Source organism: Cherax quadricarinatus, chromosome 19 (assembly GCF_038502225.1).
Source record: "Cherax quadricarinatus isolate ZL_2023a chromosome 19, ASM3850222v1, whole genome shotgun sequence".
NCBI lineage: Eukaryota > Metazoa > Arthropoda > Malacostraca > Decapoda > Parastacidae > Cherax > Cherax quadricarinatus.
The window spans coordinates 7957343-7974608 of record NC_091310.1 but is presented as its reverse complement, the minus strand read 5'-3'; the positions used below and the strand labels follow the sequence as shown (position 1 = coordinate 7974608).

The 17266-nt window shown below is 40.3% G+C and overlaps 1 long non-coding RNA gene across 2 annotated transcripts in view; it reads right to left on the bottom strand.

The window, feature by feature from the left end:
• Positions 1 to 13042, bottom strand: part of LOC138852915 (uncharacterized) — a 74542-nt gene extending 61500 nt beyond the window's left edge. The window contains exon 1 of one of the 2 annotated variants that reach the window (XR_011392172.1): positions 12907 to 13042. This is a non-coding gene — a long non-coding RNA (uncharacterized lncRNA). Of the gene's footprint in view, positions 1 to 11763; positions 11933 to 12906 lie in introns of those variants that run through there. The other variant, XR_011392173.1, reaches the window with a different exon arrangement.
• Between the last annotated feature and the right edge of the window lie 4224 nt (positions 13043 to 17266).

The following is a 17266-nucleotide window of genomic DNA, read 5'->3' as shown; positions in this document are numbered from 1 at the left end:
AGTTTCAGGTGTTGGGATATGTTTGGAAGATCATTGATGTAAATGACGAAGAGCAGGGGTCCAAGGACTCTTTCCTGTGGAACTCCAGTATCAAGTGGCCGTATTGATGAGGCTGTGTCTTTAATGGTGACATACTGATACCTATCAGAAAGGTAGGATTTAAAATATGCAAGCACATGGCCTCTTATACCATAGTGGTCAAGTTTGGGGAGTAGGATGCCGTGGTCTACTGTGTCAAATGCTTTTCTTAGGTCAATAAAAATTTCTGGCGGATATTCCTTATTTTCCAATGTTGTGTAAAGCAGGTCTAACATTTTTATAACTGCATCATTAGTGCTTTTATTTTTCCTGAATCCAAAATGGCAGGGGTAGAGTATGTTTTGTGACGTTATAAATGAATATAGTCTCCTGTGCACGAGTTTCTCAAAGATTTTGGATAGCAATGGTAAGTTTGACATTGGCCTATAGTTGTTTACGTCTGTAGGGTCACCACCTTTATGTATTGGTGTAACCCTTGCTGTTTTGAGTAGTGTCGGGAAAGTGCTAGTTTCTAGTGACTTGTTAAAAAGTAATGTAATAGCATGCAAAAGGACATGGGCCGCTCGCTTGTACAATAATGGTGGGACGTGAGACAGATTCCCTGAGTTATTTTTAAGTGACTTTATGATCGCGGTGACTTCCGTGGGCTCAGTTGGTACAAGATAGAAGGAATTTGGGAAATTCCCATCTAGGTAGTCCCCGGCACGGGCATTGGTACATTGGATTTTACTGGCGAGATTAGATCCTATGTTTGAGAAGAAGTCGTTTATCTTGTTAGCTGAATCAGTGGGATGCAGTGGTGTTAGAACAACATTTAGAACAACATTTAGTTAGAACAATATTCTTGTTTTTTTTTCAGTTTGTGGGTCCCCAGAATCTGGGAAAGTGTTTTCCAGGTATTTTTTATATCTCCTCTTGTGTCAGTGAGTCTGCTGGAGTAGTACAGTTGTTTGGCTTTCTTTATTAATTTGGTGAGAACTGTTGAATATTGTTTAAGAATATCTTTGTGTATTAAGTCCTGTCTATATTGCTTTTCATATTGGTGTTTCTTATCAATGGATTTCAGAATGCTGCTGGTTAGCCATGGGCAACCAAGCCGTTTATTCGTGACCTGTTTCATTTTTATAGGACAATATTTGTTGTATAGTCTAAGTATTTTGTTAAGAAAAATGTCTGTCCAATCGTCAATACCATTGGCAATGGAGAATTCTGTAGGCCAGTCAACAGTCTCTTGGTCTGTTGTGAAATTCCTTATTGAGGCCTCGTCATGGAGTCTAAATGAAACTTTGTTGTACTCGAGTGGTGGCTTACTAATGATTGTTAAGAGGAAGGTTGGGTATTGGTCAGTAGTGCTGTCTGTGATTATCCCTGATTTAAGGGGGACAAGTATATTGGTCCATATGTGGTCTATTATGGTTGCACTTGTCTCAGTACCACCCCCAACTTGGTACGGTCTGCAGTTGTGGATTGCTGTGTATCCTGGTAGTGGGTAGATATCAATTGTGTCTTGCTTAAGCCAGGTCTCAGTAAGAATAATGCAGGAGAAGGGTGTCTTTAGCGACTCAAGGAGTGCCAGGAGGTCATCATAGTGTTTGCTTAAGGACCTGATGTTGTAGTTAAGAACTGATAGACTTTGAGCAGTGTTCAGGATAGTGCTGGCTTGTGATGCAGTGTAATAAAGGCAGTTACTTTCCAATAAGCTTTGATTGTGTGTTAGATTATGGAGGTTTAGATCAGGGTCAACGTGAGCATTCATATTTTAGGTTTAAATAGTGGTTGTTTATATCCTGTATTATGTGGTGAGTTCTAATACTGATTTCTGTAGTGGTGGGAAGTTTGGATAAGTATACCGCTAAAGCACTTTGGTCATATAGAGTATAGTCACTAATAAACATAATGAAATTGATATTGTCTATGTGTTGTGCTAGAATGAGCTAAAGTACAACTAGGTATAAACTAATACTATAAAAAAAACAAATTACAAGTGGCACCAGACTCACTCTTGCAATTGCACTAAGGTCTAATATAATGAATTTAGTGTTGTCTATGCATTGAGCTAGAATGAGCTAAAGTACAACTAGGTATAGTTAGTTTAGGCGTTGTCTATGTGTTGAGCTAGAATGAGCTAAAGTACAACTAGGTATAAACGTATAAGATAAAAATACAAATTAAAATGGTACTTGCAATTGCACTAGGGTCTGATTTAAATTGACAAAACAAAATTCACAAATTAAAGTACCAAAAGAATAATAAGTAAAAAATAACAATGGCAATGACTTGGTTATAATATGATAGTAAGATGGTAGACAGGTACACAGGTACACAGGTACACAGGTACACAGGTACGAAGGATAATATAAAAGTTGGAGTTGAATATACAAACTTGAAAATTTGGCAACAAAATGTTATGGGAAGTATAAAATAATGATTAATGTACAAAAGTAAAATTGACTGGTAGTAAATATGGTGTTTAATAAAATTTTAGTAAGTAATAATGATTACAAAAAAAAGATTAATTAGCAAAAAAAAAAGTGAAAAAGTAATGTTTATTTCAAGTATTAAATTTTAAGAACAGTTATTTGGATTCAATATTGCACTGGTAGTTATATTTAAGGTTATTTGGCAGTACAAGGTATTTAAGAGTACTCTAGTTATACTCTAATTCTTGTAAACAACTTATATAAGACCTTAGTGCAATTACAATTGAGAGTCTTGTGCCATTTTTATATCATTAGATTAAACTCAGTTGTACTATAGCTCATTCTAGCTCAATACATAGTCAATACCAAATTCATTATATTAGACCATAGTGTAATTACTAGTGAGAGTCTGGTGCTATTTTTAATTTGTATTTTTATATTATTAGATTCAACCTAGTTGTACTATAGCTCATTCTAGCTCAATACATAGACTATACCAAAGTCATTACATTAGACCTTAGTACATTTATTAGTGAGAGTCTCGCGCTATTTTTAATTTGTATTTTTATATTATTAGTTTATACCTAGTTGTACTTTAGCTCATTCCAGCACAACACATAGACAACACCAACTCCATTATGTGTATTAGTGACTATACTCTACATGACCAAAATGCTATAGCTATATACTTGTCCAAACTTCCCACCACTACAGATATCAGTACTAAAACTCAACCCACAACTCAGGATATAAATAACCATAATTTAAACCTAGAAGATGATTGATCACTTTGACCCTGATGTAAACCTCCATAATCTGACACACAATCAAAACCTATTGGAAAGTAACTGCCTTTACTACACAGCATCACAAACCACCACTATCCTAAACAATGCTAAAAGTCTATCAGTACTTAACTACAACATCAGTTCCTTAAGCAAACACTATGATGACCTCCTGGCACTCCTTGAATCACTAAAGACACCCTTCTCCTGCATTATTCTTACTGAGACCTGGCTTAAGCAGGACACAATAGATATCTACCCTCTACCAGGATACACAGCAATCCACAACTGCAGACCATACCAAGTTGGGGGTGGTATTGCAATCTATTACTCTAACCAATTATCTTGTATTAGCTCCACTTGCTATAGTGATGAATATGGAGAATACATTTTTGCTAATTTTACTGTAAAAAACCTTAAGACACCTATAACAATCGGTGCCATTTACCGGATACCCCACACAAATATCCCAAATTTCAGTGAGAAACTAAAGGCACTAATAACAAACAGACAAATGAATAAGCACCACCTTCTCTTAGCTGGAGATTTCAACATCAACCTTGGCCTACTAGATGATCAGCCTGTAACTGATTTCATCAACAATATGAACAACACACTTCTCATACCAACAATAACTAAACCAACCAGGCTCACTGAAACGAGTGCAATCATAATAGACCACATATGGACCAATATACTAGCCCCCCTTAAATCAGGGATAATCACAGATAGCACTACAGACCACTACTCTACCTTCCTCTTGACAAACATTAGTAAACCACCACTTGAATACAACAAAGTTTCATTTAGACTCCATAATCAGGCCTCAATAAGGAAGTTCACAGCTGACCTAGAGACTGTTGACTGGTCTACAGAATTCTCCAAGGCCAATGGTATTGACGACTGGACAGACATTTTTCTTAACAAATTACTTAGACTAAACAACAAACATTGTCCTATAAAAACGAAACAGATCACAAACAAACGGCTTGGTTGCCCATGGCTAACCAGCACCATTCTGAAATCCATTGATAAGAAACACCAATATGAAAAGCAATATAGACAGGGCTTAATACACAAAGATATTCTTAAACACTATTCATCAGTCCTCACCAAAGTAATAAAGAAAGCCAAACAACTATACTACTCCAGTAGATTCACTGACACAAGAGGAGATATAAAAAATACCTGGAAAACACTCTCTCAGATTCTAGGGACCCAAAAACTGAAAAAAAAAAAGAATATTGCCCTAACTAAACCTAATGAAACACCACTGCATCCCACTGACACAGCTAACAAGATAAACGACTTCTTCTCAACCATAGGTTCTAATCTCGCCAGTAAAATCCCACGCACCAATGCCCATGCTGGGGACTACCTAGATGGGAATTTCCAAAATTCCTTCTATCTTGCTCCAACTGAGCCCATGGAAGTCACCGAGATTATAAAGTCACTTAAAAATAACTCAGGGAATCTGTCTCATGTCCCACCATTATTGTACAAGAGAGCGGCCCATGTCCTCTCGCATGCTATCTCATTACTTTTTTAACAAGTCACTAGAAACTAGCACCTTCCCGAAACTACTCAAGACGGCAAGGGTTACACCAATACATAAAGGTGGTGACCCTACAGATTTAAACAACTATAGGCCAATATCAAACTTACCATTGCTATCCAAAATCTTTGAGAAACTCGTGCACAGGAGACTATATTCATTTATAACGGCACAAAACATACTCAACCCCTGCCAATTTGGATTCAGGAAAAATAAAAGCACTAACGATGCAATCATAAAAATGCTAGATCTGCTTTACACAGCATTGGAAAATAAGGAATATCCACTAGGAATTTTTATTGACCTAAGAAAAGCTTTTGACACAGTAGACCACGGCATCCTACTCCACAAAATTGACCATTATGGTATAAGAGGCCAAGCGCTTGCATATTTCAAATCTTACCTTACTAGTAGTTATCAGTATGTCACCATTAAAGACACAGCATCAACAACACAGCCACTTGATACTGGAGTTCCGCAGGGAAGTGTCCTTGGTCCCTTGCTCTTCCTCATATACATCAATGATCTTCCAAACGTATCTCATCACCTGAACCCCATTCTCTTTGCTGACGACAAGACTTATGTCATCTCTCACCCTAATCTTGCCACCCTCAACACCATTGTTAATGAGGAGCTGATCAAAATATCGACTTGGATGACAGCCAATAAACTTACGCTTAACACTGACAAAACCTACTTCATTATGTTTGGTAGCAGAGCAGGAGATGCGCAAATTGACATTAAGATCGACAACACTCTAATTGCCAGGCATAATGAGGGCAAATTCCTAGGCGTACATCTCGACAACAACCTGAACTTCAGCACCCATATCCAACACATAACAAAAAAAGTATCCAAAACGGTTGGGATCCTCTCCAAGATACGATACTACGTGCCGCAAACTGCCCTTCTCACACTATACCATTCACTTATATATCCATACCTCACCTATGCTATATGTGCTTGGGGTTCAACTGCAGCAACACACCTAAAGCCAATAATAACCCAACAAAAAGCTGCAGTAAGAATAATCACTAAATCCCATCCCTGGCAACACACCCCCCACTCTTCATAGATCTAAACTTACTCCCTGTTCAGTACATCCACACTTACTACTGTGGAATCTACATCTACAGGACCTTAAATTCCAATATTAACCTTGACCTAAAACGCTTTCTTGATAGTTGCGACAGAATCCACAGGCACAATACCAGACACAAACATCTCTATGACATTCCCCGTGTCCGACTAAACCTTTACAAAAATTCAATGTATGTCAAAGGCCCTAAAATCTGGAACACCCTACCTGAAAATTATAAAACTGCAGACACATTCATCACCTTCAAAACTACCATCAGAAAACATCTTATCTGTTTGATACATCCTGTCAACTAATTACACGAATACCACCTGGTGGTTAACACTTACACTCACTCACCCATTTGATCATAAACAGAAATATCAATCTCAATCTCAAAATAATGAATCTTAACTAGTCATAAGTTGGCCTGTGATACTCCAATACTGAAACTATGTATAGTGCCAAAACAAAAGCATTCACATTGCTAATCTCGCAAACTAGTATTTAGTCACTTAGCCATAATACCAACTTACCTCATAATTTTGTAATATTTTAAACTTAAGATTTAATTTAAGTCTGCCCGAAATGCCTAGCCATGCTAGGTGTTCTAGTGGTACACTCTGTAATTATTATTTTACTACATGTAAACAATACAATAACCAAATTCTGTAAACTCAGCATTGTAATCCTTATAGAGAATAAACTTTGAATTTGAATTTGAATTTGATAGTAAATGTGGTATTAAAACAGGTTATAGTAATTAGACAAGTAATGGTAATTAAATGATGTCAAAAATGTAAAGAGTAAATTGTACTGATAGTAAAAATGGTAATTAATTATTAATTTTAGTAAGTAATATCAATTGATAGTATTTAAAAAAAATATGAGGTAGTAATATGGACAGAGAAAGTATCAATTCAGCTAATATTTAAGCAAACAATAGTAAATAAGAAAATTACTTAAGTTGACTTATGCTTACTAGTAAAATCACATAATGAGGTAGTTGATTATTTAATTACTAAGAAATTGTACTATGAAATTTGAACAATAATGGAGCAAAACACACACTACATTACGTAGGCTTTTAGGTTGGGCATTGTTTAGTTATTCTCTGTAATATTAGTATCCCTGAGAAATCGTGATAGATCATTCTCGTTCGTGATTGTGTACAGTTGACCTACATTTGTTTTCCTAACTAGAATTTTCCCATCCCGTGTGAAGCATTGGTGTATTGTGTCATTATTCTCCCGCTTAAGTTTTCTGACTCTATACAGGAGGTTCTGACGTTTTTTTGGTAAGACACTCGTTTATGTATACCTCTTTCCTTACTTTAATAGATGCAATTATCAAGTCTTTTTTCCTGTCATGTGAGTGGAATCTAAGCATAACACATTTTTAGCATGGGATCCTAGTAACCTGGCTTCCTTTATTTCTGACTCTGGTACTGTAACGTTTGTTTGGTCCTTTATGATCTGAAGAGTAATTTCTTTACTGTTTGTTTGGTTCATATCACTGGGAAAAAGTGGACTGTTAACTATTACTGCGTCCGATAGTTTATCTTGTTCAGTTTTATCTTCTTGGAGAGCAAAGTAGTCACTGAACTGGTTATCTAAGTTGTTCTTCCATTCTTTTACCGCTTCTTCAACCTTTGTATTATGAGATATTATTTGTTCTGTATGGCTATCTATGACTGTTTGGATGGTCTTGCCATAGTTAGTCATTCCTGGTGTTGATAACATTTGTTCAAGACTTAGGATTTTGTTCTCGAGTTGTGTCATCCTGGTGTCTTGTTTTGTTAGCATCTCTCGAAGATTCATATTTTCAATAACTAAGGTGGAGATGCATGACTTTAGGGTATCTGGATCGTTGGTCATACCTGAAAGACTACGTGGTAGGTTGAATCCGGGGAAGAGAGGGGTGGATGGGCTGGTGGCAGCCATTTTTGTTGTTATTGTTGTGGTGTCGCCTTGAGTGGTGGTGAGAGGGGTGGTAGCTGGGCCGGCGTCCTCCTGGCTACACTTGTTGAATAGTTGATTTTTCGGTGTTTTCTTGCTGGCCTTGGTGCTGTTTCCTCTTCTCCCACACACACTGACATACCCCGCATTTCTCCCACACACACACACACACACTGACATACCCAGCCCTTCTCCCACAGAAACTGACATACCCAGCCCTTCTTCCACACACAATGACATACACACAATTTTCACACACACACTGACATATCCAGCTCTTCTCCCTCACATACTGACATACCCAACCCTTCTCACACACACACTGACTTACCCCGCCCTTCTCCAACACACACTGACATACCCAGCCCTTCTCCAACACACATTAACAAACCCCGCCTTTCTTCCACACACCTGGAGTTTACCTGGAGAGAGTTCCGGGGGTCAACGCCCCCGCGGCCCGGTCTGTGACCAGACCTCCTGGTAGATCAGAGCCTGATCAACCAGGCTGTTACTGCTGGCTGCACGCAATCCAACGTACGAGCCACAGCCCGGTTGGTCAGGTACCGGCTTGAGGTGCTTGTCCAGTGCCAGCTTGAATACTGCCAGGGGTCTATTGGTAATCCCCCTTATGTATGCTGTTAGGCAGCTGAACAGTCTCGGGCCCCTGACACTAATTGTATTGTCTCTTAACGTGCTAGTGACACCCCTGCTTTTCATTGGGGGATGTTGCATCGTCTGCCAAGTCTTTTGCTTTCGTTGTGAGTGATTTTCGTGTGCAAGTTCGGTTTGGTTACGAGTACTGACTGATGTTTTAGTGACCAGGCTTAGGCTTGGTTACAAGTACTGACTGATGTTGTAGTGGCCAGGCTTAGGCTTGGTTACAAGTGCTGACTGTCTGTTGTTTTAGTAACTGTGGGACGACCCCCGTGTCCATGCTCCCTCTCCATAGGATGGTAAAAGCTCGTGATAGGGGCTTCTTGCAATTCTTGATGAACACGGAGTTCCATGAGTATGGCCCTGGGGCAGAGTGCATGGGCATGTCATTTATCGCCTGTTCGAAGTCATTTGGCGTCAGGATAACATCAAATAGACTTGTGTTAACCAAATTCTGTGGCTCTCTCATAAAAAAATCATTTTGATCTTCGACTCTCAGTCTGGTTAGTGGCTTGCTAAAAACCGAGTCATATTGGAACTTGAGTAGCTCACTGATTTCCTTGCTGTTATCTGTGTGGGACCCATCTTGTTTAAGTAGGGCCCAGTACTGGACGTTGTTCTCGACTTTGATTTGGCAAAGGAAAAGAAATACTTTGGGTTTCTTTCGATTTCATTTATGGCTTTTAGTTCTTCCCGCGATTTCTGACTCCTATAAGATTCCTTTAGCTTAAGTTCGATGTTTGCTATTTCTTTGACCAGTGACTCCCTACACATTTCAGATATATTAGCCTCTTTTAGTCGCTTTGTTATTCTTTTCCGTCGCCTGTAAAGGGAGCGCCTGTCTCTTTCTATTTTACATCTACTCCTCCTTTTTCTTAGAGGAATAAACCTTGTGCATACATCAAGTGCCACCGAGTTGATCTGTTCTAGGCATAAGTTGGGGTCTGTGTTGCTTAGTCTATCTTCCCAGCTTATATCGGTTAGGACTTGGTTTACTTGGTCCCACTTTATGTTTTTGTTACTGAAGTTGAATTTGGTGAATGCTCCCTAGTGACTAATCTCATTATGTCGGTCTGGGGCTCCGCGCATACATGTCTGAACCTCGATTATGTTGTGATCTGAGCATATTGTTTTTGATATGGTGACATTTCGTATCAGATCATCATTGTTAGTGAAGATGAGGTCTAGTGTATTCTCCAGTCTAGTAGGCTCTATTATTTGTTGGTTTAAATTGAATTTTGTGCAGAGGTTTAAAAGCTCGTGTGTGTGTGTGTGTGAGTTCTCGTCTGAGCTGCCTCCCGGTGTTATCACTGCAACAACATTATTTGCTATATTCCTCCATTTTAGGTGCCTTAAGTTGAAATACCCCAGGAGCAAGATGTTGGGTGCAGGAGCTGGCAGATTTTCCAGACAGTGATCATTTTTTAACAGCTGTTCCTGGAATTGCTTGGACGTTGCATCCGGGGGCTTGTAGACTACCGCAATGACTAGGTTTTGGTTCTCGATCTTTACTGCTAAAACTTCCGCTACATCATTTGAGGTATTAAGCAGTTCTGTGCAAACAAGTGACTCTGCGATGTACAGGCCAACCCTCCCCTTTTGCCTGTTCACTCTGTCGCATCTGTATAGGTTGTAACCTGGGATCCATATTTCGTTGTCCAAGTGATCCTTTATGTGGGTCTCTGTGAAAGCCGCGAACATTGCATTTGCCTCTGCAAGCAGTCCACGGATGAAAGGTATTTTGTTGTTCGTTGCTGGCTTTAGACCCTGTATATTTGCAAAGAAGAATGTCACTAGACTGGTGGTATTGTTGGTACTGACATACCCAGAATTACTTCCACACACACTGACATACCCAGCCCCTGATCCACACATACTGACATACCCAGCCCTTCTTCCACACACACTGACATTCCCAACTCTTCTCCCACACACACACACTGACATTCCCAACTCTTCTCCCACACACACACTGACATACCCCGCCCTTCTCCTACACACACACATACTGACATACCCTGCCCTTCTCCTACACACACACACACACTGACGTACCCAACCCTTCTCCCACACACACTGACATACCCCGCGCTTCTCCCACACACACTGACATACCCATTCCTTCTCCCACACACACTGACATACCCATTCCTTCTCCCAGACACACTGACATACCCCGCCCTTCTCCCACATACTCTGACATACCGAGCCCATCTCCAACACACACTGATATACTCCGCCCTTCTCCCACACACACTGACATACCGAGCCCATCTCCAACATTACTGACACACTCCGCCCTTCTCGCACACACACTGACATACCCATTCCTTCTCCCAGACACACTTTCATGCCAAGCACTTCTCTCACACACACTGACGTACCCAGCTCTTCTCCCACACACACACTGACAAACCATGTTCTTTTTTTTTTTTTTTTTTTTTTTTTATTCGCCGGTATTCTCCCGGCCCGGGTCTTTTCCAAGTAGTGGTGACCCGGCCTTGGCTCCCTATCTGGGAAGTGTCTCGAGACTTAAGTCTCCCATGGGAGAAGGTACAAGTACCCCCTCATCTTTGGGACCAAGTGTCCCCAGGCCTAGCCACATTCCTCGCCCTCACGGGGCTCGTAGGGAGAAGCTAGGCCTCTGGTCTGCCATCTGCCCCGCCCCAAAGGGGCTCGTGGGGATGGCAGTCTTATGAGCTGCAGGTGGTAGCAAGCTCAGGCCTTCTTAGATATCAACCATGTTCTTCTCCCACACACGCTTATATACCAAGCCCTTCTGGTGTCATGGTGAGAGAAGAAATGTAGAAGATCGTTCTTGTAGGTAGGTTTCTGGTAGACTTTAAAAGAAAGTCTGGGACATTGGTGAATAAGGCAGTCACCAATGTCCCAGTTGATCAAGCCATTGATCTTCTTCGCAGGGTGATTAACGATGATACAGAGTTACCTCTACCCCGCCAAGATTTTGTGAGCCTTGTCGAACTTTGTGTTCGTTTTAACTGTTTTAGGTTTGAGTACAAGAAGTACAAACAATTCTTGGGGCTAGCCATGGGATCCCCCCTTAGTGCAGTACTTGCCAATTTATATTTGGAGGACCTAGATTCCAGACAGAACCTCAGTAATATTCCTAGTTCAGTTACACGGATGCTGTACGTTGATGATATTTTGGTCATTGTACCCAAAAATCTAGACGTACGTGGCATCCTTAACACCATCAGCACTCTGGAACCTACTATTAAATTTACACTAGAGGAGGAGAAGGACAACCAATTACCTTTTCTCGACGTTCTCCTACGCACTGGTGAAAACAGACTTTCTTTTAAAGTCTACCGGAAATTTACCTCCGAGAACGATCTTGTAGGTAGGTTTCTTGGACGCTAGAGAGCGACGGAGCAGACTTGTTGACTGAGTGATGTCAGCTACCAGAGTGAGGCAGAGGTAAGTGAGGGGTGGGTGAACTGGGTAGGCTATAGATGGCAGCACCATAGTGCTGCAAAATATGAACCCAACTGAGCACACATCGCTTGGCCACCTACCCATGGTCGTCCTTAACCATAGTTGACTGAAAAAAAAACTTGGTCTCGCTCTCTCTCTCAGGAACAGGGCACAGAACACAGAATAAAAGCGTTTATACAACTGTGGACATGAACAAAAAAAATTACAGAGAGGAAAGAAATAAAGAGAGGGGGAAGGGTGCTAAACATTGTGGTCCTAGGCAGTGAGCTTTAGTGGGCGTCACTGCCTTGGACCACATTACATCGAGAGACATTGTTGCTGCTGAGCTATGGTGTATCAGGGTTCGATCTTGTTTGGAATGGTGAAGCAGTCATCATAGTAGTCGCTGCAGGGTTCACTCAACCTGGGGCACAACCTGCTGGTGCCTTTGAGTGAGGCATCATCTGTACTCTACAACTAGGCAGGACTTCTTCTAGCAAGTTATTTCTTTACACTGACACAGCAGGCAAGTTGCTCCCTCTTACTAGTACAGGAGACAAGTAACTTTCTAACATTGACACCGCAGACAAGAAGCTTCCTTACACGCTGACACAGCAGATAAGTAGCTCCCTTACACTGTCACAACAGACAAGTAGCTTCCTTACACTGAGACAACAGACAAGTTGCTTTCTTTCACAGAAACAGCAGACGAGTAGCTTCCTTACACTGACACAGCAGACAAGTAGCTTCATTTCACTGTCACAGTAGACAAGTAACTTCTTTACTAGTAGGTTCCTTACACTTAAACAGCAGATTGCTTTTACACACTGAAAGAGCAGACAAGTTGCTTTCTTACACAGACACGGGAGACATGTTGCGCTCTTACACAGACACAGCAGACGAGTGGCTCCATTACACTTACACAGTAGACAAGTAGCTGCCTTACACTGACACAGCACACAAGTTGCTTCCTTACACTTACACAGCAAACAAGTTGCACCCTCTCACTGACACCGCAAAGTTGCTTCCTCTCACTGACACTGTAGACAAGTTACTCCCTATCACTCTCACAGCAGACAAGTTGTTCCTTCTCACTGACTCACCAGACAAGCTGCTCTCTCTGACTGACACACCAGACAACTTGCTCCGCCACACTGACAGAGCAGCAGCTCACTGGCACCCACCTACTACGAGGACATATATCTTATCCGATTTTTACCATGGACACAAATGTTTCATGAGTTTCTGAAGACAATGTAATTGTAAAATATTTCTAAATATTAATATACAAATAAACTCATCTTTCATTACCACCCCCAACCTCCAACTATGTAAAGTTATATCAGTTATAAGCAACTACACACTACTATAAGATGTCGTTGCTGTACAAACTACGAGAAAAACTGAACATAAATCTATGCTGAATCAACATACACTAGGGGGCTGTAGGGCAATTTTCCGCGCCTCTCAAAAAAAATCGAAAAATTATGGAAATTGAGTTATTTATACCGAAAAATAGCTTAACTCTTTGGCAATACAATGGTACAAGAATCAATGTTCTACGACGTTTCTACAAGAAATTATAGTCATTTATATCAGGTATGGTGACGGCGATGTGGGTAGCGAGTCTGCTCACAGCCCGTATATATTTTGGATTTTTTTCCTTGTTTTTTATCGCTTTTTCTAGCATTATTCTTTCTAATATAATAACTGACTATTTGGCATCATAAAACAGTAGGCGGAGCTTATCCGTAGACTTAGAGACAACCAGGAACCATCTGGGAACACTGGCAGTGTTCCCGCTCCAGAGAGTGCCAGGAGAAATTACTTCATTATTACGCTTATATCAGCTTATATATCAACTCTACGGCTTATTTATCTATCAGAATTGATCTAATATGATATAATAAATACTATAAATAACATACAAATATGTTTTATACTCTAGACTGAATAAAATAGGCCATAATATGGCGGGAGAGACCATCGGGAATATTTCGATATAAATGATTGAATCCTCTCATGTCGTATTCTTTGGTCACTGAGTAAGAGAAAACGATGTTTTGAAGAGGATAACTACACTAGAACATCAGTTTATTAAGAAATACACCCAAACAAACGCGATTTTCGCGAAAAAAAAAAATCGAGACGGCGGGCCGGCCGGCGCTTCATGCCAATATATCAGAAGTAACTTATTCACCTAATGTCAAATATTCTTCCTTTATTACTTAATTAAATGGAATAATATTCACAGAAACTGTAGAATAATGATTTCTCTATTTTATAACGTGCAATTTTTTGAAATATTCCAAATACTTTTTGAGTTATGTGGGAGTAAAGGGCAGATGTTTTGCAACATTCCAAGAACTAACAAACTTTATTTTTTTTTGTGAAATAAAGATTAGTTATTTTAGAGGACAGGTGATGCATTAAATTCGTATAAGCATTGTTCTCTCGGCACCAAGTGTCCAAACAACCTTACGTCGTCACATATAGGAATAAATTTTGACACAAGGGCACTTTCAGTAAATCAGTCATTTTTCAGTCTTTTCTCAGTTGTTGTTTGAGGTATATTTTTGACAAATATTTTTTACACGGTGTGAAAACACTGTCTTGTGCACCAAAACTGGAGGAAATCGGACGGTAAACAAAAGAGCTAAAATTTTTTGGCTGACGCCCTCCTTCAGTGAAGCTGCTCTCACTGCTTAAGAATTTGTAACTTCTCTCAGGTCACAAATCGACGTAAGATTCAAGGATCTTTACACCAAACTGTATCAGTGAGGACTAACTTACTGGCTTCAACCTCTCGTTGTCCCATTATATATAATGGAACAACCAGACGTTGTTCCATTATATATAAATCTATCAATAATCACTTATCAAGGGTGTCACAGGGTTGATAAACTTATAACTTAACAAGAAAACATGAATTATTAAGGTAGGAAAACGTCAACACATTTCTATCATGTGTTAAGATAAGATTTCGTTCGGATTTTTAACCCCGGAGGGTTAGCCACCCAGGATAACCCAAGAAAGTCAGTGCGTCATCGAGGACTGTCTAACTTATTTCCATTGGGGTCCTTAATCTTGGACCCCAGGATGCGACCCACACCAGTCGACTAACACCCAGGTACCTATTTGCTGCTAGGTGAACAGGACAACAGGTGTAAGGAAACGTGTCGAATGTTTCCACCCGCCGGGCATCGAACCCGGGCCCTCCGTGTGTGAAGCGGGAGCTTTAGCCACCAGGCCACCGGGCCTTCAACACCATCTTAAATTCATTTAGTAAATGTCACAAATATATCTTGCATAATTACCATTGTATATCATGACTGTCCATTGGAGATAGTAAACAAGGCGATGCCCTAAGGAATAGTGAAGATAAAATCTCAGAAATAACTGGTGAAGGCACCATTGTTAGTATTAGTGCTGAAGATAGTAAGGAGACAGAAAAACACGCACCAGTAGGGAATGAAGTGACGAAAAACCGAGGCAAGCAGAAACCAGACCTATGCAAATTCTATGCGTTAGGCATCTACAAGCATGGAATATCTGGGAAAACAGATGAGACGTGCAACTTTGACCACCCCAGAAAATGCCGCGCCCATATGACGACAGGAAATTGCATCCTTCCTTCCTTTAATTAAGCTTTTCCACCCTAAAATGTGTCATTCATCAGTTCAGGTAAGACAGCACTATAACTTATATTGTCATGCACCACCTAAAGCGTACAAGAAGATACATAATATCCAGACCATGAGAAAACCTGGGTAGCCACAGATACTGCAAGTGAGAGTTTTTTTTTTTTTCTCCAGGATTGAAAAAAGCTCTGGCAGGAAATGATAGAAATCGTGCATGAACTACGATCATTTCTGGAGTGGAATCACAGTCAATAGCCTCCACTCCAAAACAACAGATATTAGTGCCAGGAAGGAAAGATATCCCCCCCATACCAACATACCACAAATACGACTACATTCATCTTTACAAATATACAGGTCTAAAGCCAGCAACGAACCAAAAAAATTCTTTCATCCTTGAACTGCTTACAGAGTCAAACACAATGTTCGCGGTTTTCACAGAGACCCACATAAAGGATCACCTTGGATAACCTTTGTTATAACCTATACAGATGCCACAGAGTGAACAGGCAAAAGGGCGGGGATGGAGGGAGGGGGCTGTACGTCAGAGTCACTGATATGTTCGGAACTACTAAATGCCTCAAATGATGTAGATGAAATTTTGGTAGTAAAGATCGAGAACCTGGTCATTGTGGTTGTATACAATCCTCTTGATGCATCTTCCCAACAATTCCAAGAACAGCTTTTGAAAATTGATCACTGTCTGGAAAACCTTCCAGCTCCTGCCCCCAACTTCTTGCTCCTGGGGGATTTCAACCTAAGGCACCTAAAATGGACGAATGCAGCAAATAATGCTGTAGCAAAGATTACTCCAGGAGGCAGCTCAGATGGAAACACACACACGAGCTTTTAAATCTCTTCATCAAATTCACTTTAAACCAGCACATAATAGAGCCAACAAGACTGGAGAATACACTGGACCTCATCGTCACTAACAATGATGATCTGATACGAAATGTTACCATATCAAAAACAATACTCAGACATGTATGCACGGTGTCCAAGATCAACAAAATGAGATCAGTCATGAGGGAGCTTTCACTAAATTCAACTTCATTAACAAAAACATAAGGTGAGACCAAGTACACTAGGTTCTAAATGATATAAACTGGAAAGATAGCCTAAGCAACATGGATCCTAACCAATGTCTAGAACAAATTGACTCTGTGACTCTCGAGGTATACTCAAGGCATATTCCTTTAAGGAAAAGAAAGAGAAGATGCAAACTAGAAAGAGAAAGGTGCTCCCTACACAGGCGAAAGGCAAAGAATAACAGAGCAGCTAAAAGGTATCTCTGTAATATGTAGGGAGGCACTGGTCAGAGAAATAGCAAACACCAAACTAAAGCAAGTCTCAGAATAAATTTTTTTATGAGAGGGACACAGAATTTGGTAGACTCAAACTGATCTGATATTAGTCTTTCGAAAAGACAGTACATGATAAGCCCATGCACTCTGCCCCAGGCCCAGACTCATGGAACTCCGTGTTCATCAAGAACTGCAAGAAGCCCCTATCATGTGCTTTTAACATCCTATGGAGAGGAAGCATGGATATAGGGACGGTGCCACAGCTGTTTAAAACAACAGACATAGCCCTATTTCAAAAAGGGGTCAGTAAAGCAATAGCAATGAATTACAGACCAATAACATCCCATCTCAAAAAAATCTTTGAAAGCGTTCTAAGAAGCAAGATCGTCACCCA